This window comes from Fundulus heteroclitus, chromosome 5, assembly GCF_011125445.2.
Source record: "Fundulus heteroclitus isolate FHET01 chromosome 5, MU-UCD_Fhet_4.1, whole genome shotgun sequence".
Classification (NCBI taxonomy): domain Eukaryota; kingdom Metazoa; phylum Chordata; class Actinopteri; order Cyprinodontiformes; family Fundulidae; genus Fundulus; species Fundulus heteroclitus.
Genome location: NC_046365.1, coordinates 38,416,435 through 38,422,962, shown reverse-complemented (window position 1 = coordinate 38,422,962; position 6,528 = coordinate 38,416,435). Strand labels below are relative to the sequence as shown.

At 41.3% G+C, this 6,528-nt stretch overlaps 1 long non-coding RNA gene across 2 annotated transcripts; it reads left to right on the top strand.

Annotated features, from left to right (window-relative positions):
- Nucleotides 1–2,125: 2,125 nt before the first annotated feature.
- On the top strand, nt 2,126–4,526 carry LOC118563057. 2 transcript variants are annotated; one of them, XR_004930986.1, is made up of 4 exons: nt 2,126–2,250; nt 2,795–2,968; nt 3,112–3,473; nt 4,461–4,526. It is a non-coding gene; the product is annotated as an uncharacterized LOC118563057 (long non-coding RNA). The 2 variants fall into 2 exon arrangements; XR_004930985.1 differs by lacking the exon at nt 4,461–4,526 and having other exon boundaries at nt 3,112–3,651.
- Nucleotides 4,527–6,528: the final 2,002 nt, after the last annotated feature.

The window sequence follows — 6,528 nt, the reverse complement described above, 5'->3', positions numbered from 1 at the left end:
CACAGACAGGCTGGCTACAAAACACAGCCGAGATGGGAAAGGATGCACAGCTTGCAAAGGACAGCTACATGCAGCTTATAGGTGCTCGTTTAGGCCAGACTAGATGAATTGTCTTTGACAGACAAACACAAAATGATGTACAGCTGAAAAGCATAAGGAGAATTATACATCCCTCCCCCATAGAATGATGCTGCCACCACCATGTTTCACAGTGCGGAAGATGATGTGCAGTGTTGATTTTACCCAAAGCCTTTTGCGTGAAGACATAAAAAGGGTTTTTTTTGGTCTCATCTGACCAGAGCACCTTCTTCCATTTATTTGCATGTCTGTCACTCTTCTTTAAAAAGGTCATATTTGTGGGGTGTAAATTTAAAAAATGACCTGTTCACAGATCCTGGCACCTGAGCTTAGATTTTGAAAACCGGGGATTATCTTTTTCTTCCACCTCCCAATTATGCACCACTTTGTTTCCATCTGTCACAAAAAAAAACGAAATAAAATACAAAGTCTGTGGAAAGAAAAAATATGTAAATGTTCAAGGGGTGTGAATACTTTCACAAGGCACCACAGAGGGTGCACTTTAAAGATCTAATGTATGGATGTCATCTAAACAGCCTATCATTACAAACCGTCCTGCGATGATCTGAAATAATGAAATAAGGAACGGTCTTGTTAACCTTCCTTCCTTAATTGGCAGTGGCCAATCGCTGCGTCAACTCACACCTTTGTGCTCCAGACCCAAACACTCAGAACTTTAGTTTTCACAGGTGACAAATTGTGATAACAAGTTCGTCGGTTCATTTGATTTGCAGCACCTGAGTGTGATTTTTCCTTTTTTTAAATTCTTGAATAGGCAGTAATAACACACTGATTTTAATCACACACTGCATATTCAATTTGTTATTATTTAATGAATCACCCCTCTTTCATGTTTTGTTGTATTTATGATGTTGAAGCATTTGTCTTAATTTTTTCCAAGTGCCTTAATAATGGTATTACATTTTTGGTACATGATATTCAAATGATTAGGTTCATTTAAATAAATTAGACTTAGACTTACACTTAGACTCAGACAACTTTATTTGTCATTTTGTATGCACAGAGTGCGTACAGAACGAAATTTCATTTGAATACAGCTTGAAAAATCACAGTAAGTTGCAGTAAATTACAGAAAATTACAGTAAATTACAGGATAAGGTGCAGCAGTGATTTTTGTAAACGATTGAAATGTAAACAATGTCAACAATGTAAACAATGCAGGGGGAATAGACAGTGTGCGATTTCACAGTGTACAGGTAAGTATTATTAAAAACTGTGTAGTTTACGAATGTGGTACAGAGTCTATTCGTGGCTTCAGCAGTTCAGAGTCCATTTTTGGCTTCAGCAATTATGTAATTCCTACTGATGTTACCAATCTTCACCTTCAGATAATCCTGTCATTTGGTCCAAAAGGCAGAGATTGGTCAGAGGTTTGTTATGGCACGTAGCAAAACTTGTAACGCCAGTCTGCATGCTCATTCCTTGTTGGTTTATGCTTGTTGGCTGCACATGTGCACTTCTTTATCCGGTTAGCTTAGCGTTTAGCTTAGCAGTTAGCTTCGGTGTTAGCTGTTCGTTGTAGCTCCGCTGCTCTCACTGTATACTTTCAACATGGCCGAGAGTCGCGAGATGCAAACTTTATGAGCAGAAGAGGAAGGCCTCAGTAGAAAGAAATGAGACCAGAGTGGATTTGGGAGATTTTTTTCACGAGATCCCCCCCAATGAGCGAAAGAACAAGGTAAGACGGTCTTGCGAATGCGCAGTTATTCAAAAAGGGACTTGGGGAACTTCTAGAAAAATCCCAAACTCTGTCATTAAGTAGCCATAAGATTTTTTTTTGAGAAAAAAGTTAATTAAAGAAGCACCGTTAATGTTTAGCCACCAGGGGCGCTTGGCCTGTGATTTCCAGGTTTAATGCCCCTAAAAAGCCACTGGCAACACTCTGCTGTTGCACAATAAAACAGTCCCCCTCCGTGTTTTGGAATCTGATAGCCAGAATTTATGGATCCCATGACGAAAAATCTAAATCTTTCCCAAAAGTTTATATACATAAACGTTTCTTTTTTTGACTAAGCTTTCCCCTCTACACGGCGCCCCTGCTGATATCAGACCACTTTGGATCAGCAGATTGAAAAGTCATCCACCTACTTCGCCACATTCACCCCTCTGAATTAAACCCTGCATCTGAGAACCAGAAATATGTCTGATCAGGTAAGAATCTGTTTGTTTTGCTATTACCTTATGTGACCTAGAGCGGCGCTGTAGGTCACATGACCCATTCAGGGATGGATCCGACCTTCTCAAGTTACATTTTTTATAAGGGTAGCCTGCACTTAGCATTGATACACGGCAAGGGCTGTATATTGACCTGAAAAATCATTCAATATCTCTCAAATTAAGCCAATACTTGGGTCAAAATGTACACGTTGTTGCTTTTAAATGTACAAAAATTTAAAAAAATTATTCGTTTGACCTTGTCTCATTTATAATATCCATTCCTGTACGGCTCAGACGTGTTCAGATACCTAACACATCAAACATGAATACATAGCAGATGGAGCAGGAAACGTTAAACTGTAGAGCTTTTGCACAAATACAGTCGGCACAATGATTTAGGATATTGTTTGAGGTCACCACCTCTTAAATGGTTGTGTCCCAATATACTTCTAAACACATCAACCTCTTTACCCCGAAACGCAAAGAAAGTTAATGCACCGCGTTTACTTTAACCCAGCTTGACCTTCTCTCTCTGCAGCTTTGCCTCTTAAGGCACCAACCCAGACAAATGGAAAGCAAATGTCTGAACCCTGTTTTGTTCTTCCGTGGACCTGCTGGAAGTCACTCTGGGTCAGTTGCCTTGGCCGGCGCGCTGAAAACACACAAGACAACCGCTTTGAACTATCAAAGAAGCAATTCTTTGTAAAACAAGGTTCGTGTAATTGCTTTAATGACCTTTTTCACGGCCAGAGAATTGATTTAGGAAATCTATGTGTTCACCTCACATACTGTATGTCTGTAGACCGTGAAACCAAAAAGAATAAACGACAAGGGTTTTGCCTTTTTAACCTTTAGGCGATTCGTCTTGATGACAGCTGGCGCTATGAGAGCAGACGGGTCCCAAAACACTGCTACAGCAACCGAGCTGTTAGGTTACACGGCCTTGAAATGTACCCTGCAAACAAGATAAGTCTTTGAAGATTTGGCTTTCTGGAGAAAAAAAAATGAAAGCAATCGATACAATTTAAGATAAGATTCATAAAAATCACTGAGTGTATTTCCACTAAAAACACAGGACCACAGTGATCGTCCACTGATGCCATTTAGCGTTAACGCAACAAGCTGATCTGAGGGAACGCATCTGAGAGACTTCGGCGATGAATGAGAGCAAAACAAGAAGATAAACACCGGGAAGGGCATCAGTGGAGTGGAAACAGGTGAGACTGATGAACTGAACCGCTGGGATGGGTGCAGGCTGGCTGACCGAGGGGGACTGGCAGGAATTTACCCTGCAACCGCGTAAAAACACGGGCAACAAAAACCAAAAGACCCGATAAAACTGAAAAGAGATCTAACAGACATGCCCTCTAAGTTCTACAGGTTATGACTCTAATATCTGAGGTCAAAAAGGATCTATTTGCTAAAGAAATGTAAATAATTCTGACTCATACCAAGTGATATCATTCAGAAAGCAGTGAAGTTCTTTTTTTTTTTTTATTCAGATAACAGGTAAACTCATACACAACACAATACCACATCTGTCTGGTAAATATGCGGTGAGACGCTGTGAAACATGAAGAATGTGTGCAGATGCCTTCCAGTGAAGCCTTTAAAGCGCCGACAAAGGAGGCTGAATGAGAACGGGGCCTGTCAGGAGATCGCTTTGCATCAATAGGCTGCGCTGCTTCTCCGAGGCCCATTCGGTTGCAAATGCAGCCCGATCTCAAAGTGAATTGCTGATTCTTGGTAAACTTTGACAAGGCCTATTACACAGATGGATAACTGCTTTCGCTGGGGAAACAGAGACCAGATGCACTGAGTCATGCCTCCCGTCAAGTGTCCCTCAGAAGCAAAGCCCCGTTAAAAACACTTCACCTCATCAGATATGAGGCGACGCTGATGATGTGCCAGCTTTTCAGTGGGCTGTCCAAAGCGCTGTTACTTAATTACAGCTGAAATGATCTACGACGTACAAGAGTGAAGAGTAGGATGCTGCGGTCTATTAAAGACTCAAAGCAACCCTGGTTGTTATCTTAGATGTTTGAGGAGTCAGGATTCTCACAGTCTGGGATGTTTTCTGGTGTATTTTTTTGTCATAGGAGGAAAAACAATGTTTCTGTAGCATACCACAGCTTCTTAGTTGGACTTACGTCTGGACTTTACCTCAGCCATTAATGCGCTTTGACTGAACCGCGTCATTGCAGCTCTGACGTGGAAATCTACGGTCTTTGTCCTGCTGGAAGCTGAACCTCCAGTGTGTGTTATGAATATAAAAGTCAATTGTTTAAATCTAAACATTGTGGTCATCATTATTTCATAAAACCGTGTCACATGTGAACTTTTTTTCACAGTTCTGGTATAGTCACAGATTAGGAACAGACGTTTTGGGGGAGTATTAAAGAGAAAGGTACTAATATGAGAAAAAAAGTCCTAGGAAAATAAAGTAAAAAAAAAAAAAAACTAAAGTTGTAATATTATAAGAAAAACGTCATATTATGAAAATTAAGGGGGGACATTTCCAGAATAGTTACAGTTTGCAGAACTATTTCAGTCCTGGAGTAATAGGGCCAGGTTAGATTATTTTAATTATTTTTATTCTTTACGAGAATAAAGTCAGGAGAATGAAGCTAAAGGGATACGAAAATAAACTCGTAATATTGCAAAAATAAAAATATTACGACTATAAAGTATGTTCTGAGATTAAACTCCCTCTGATACTGTTTAAGTGACTCAGACTAACAGCAGACTCAACTCTACAGACGGGCCAGCTGTGTTTTGTTGAGCGGCTTGCCTCGTATACATGATGTGTCGCCCTTTTTGTTATGGCTTTCGAGTCAGGTCGTAACATTTGTCCTAAAAAATATGCTTTTAATGAAAGGAAAAGTTTATTTCTAAAGCACTTTTCAGTAACAAGACGATTCTAAGTGTTGTACATGACAGAAAAAACATTACAGAGGGGAATATTACAAAGGAAAAATTACAGTAACAAAGGAATAAGCTAAGTACACCTGAGTCATGGATCTTTGCAGCTCCTCCAGAGTTACAATGACTGCTTCTCCGGTTAATGCTGTCCTGCTGGTTTAGGGGCTCGTCCGTGTCCAGGTGGATCGGCCGCTGGTCCATCCTCTCAGTGTTCAGAAGCTCTGGCAGATGTTCAAAGCTGGGATGCTGGTTTAGATCCTAGACCTGCTTTAAACGTCTCCACAGCTTTCTCCCTGACATGCCTGCTGGGTTCCTTCGCTCTTCAGGAGGCTGAATGTTCTCTAATGTTCTCCCTGAAACCTCTGAGGCCTTCACAGAACAGCTGGATGTACTCTGAGATTAGATCACACACTGGTGGACCTCAGCTACAAAGGAAACATTCTGCTCTGAGATGTCTCAGAGGGACCTGAATACAAACATCACACTTCTGCAATTAAAAGTTGAAAACCCTGCGTTTCCCCCCCATAAGGTCAATTTCTTTAGTTTTATTTTTGATATGAGAATAAAGAGGTTTTACTAAATTCCACAGCAATCTATTGCATCAGCAACAGAGCAACTCGGCTGGTTTTCCTTCACTTTCAGATTCCTGCTGGAGCTTCTGCACCTCGCCCCGCTCCTCAGACGAGCGTTTGCAGTAACTTAATAAACGTCCGGACCACAAGCCCCTCTGACACGCCGTCATCCGGGAACGTTTGTCCGTGCTGGACGAGCTGCTGCAGAGACCAACAGCTGATGCTTCACAAAAGACAGAGGCGCACACAAATCCAGACACACCTGAGAGCAGAGCCCAGGTCCGATCCTCGGGTCTGTGGATAAAAAAAAAACGCCACCAGTCCTCTGGAGGCTGTAAAATCAAAGACTGAGACATAAATCTGCGCAGCTTAAAGATTCCCCTCCTGTGGGGATTTGGTGAGCTGAGGGGTAAGCAAATCTTTTTCATGAAACGTTGAACTCTTGGGCAACATTTAGACCCGCGGTGCGTGGAATAAGTGCTGTTAGCCCGGGCACGATGGCACATTATCAGAGGGGACAAATTTAGTACCGTCTTCAGGCAAACTCCTTAAGCTATTAAAAATTAATAGTGGCTCATTATTCCGCGCGAAGTTAGTATCTGGAGCAACATAAATGTGCCGTTTTATTCTTACTAATACACTAATCATCAGCCAAGTTAATGAACCTGGAACAATGTGCAGTAAATGCAGCGAAACCAAAGTGGCAGTGATGAAAATCACAAGCTGAATTATGGTTTTATGCTCAATTCTGCTCCCTAAATACAATTACCTCTTTTTC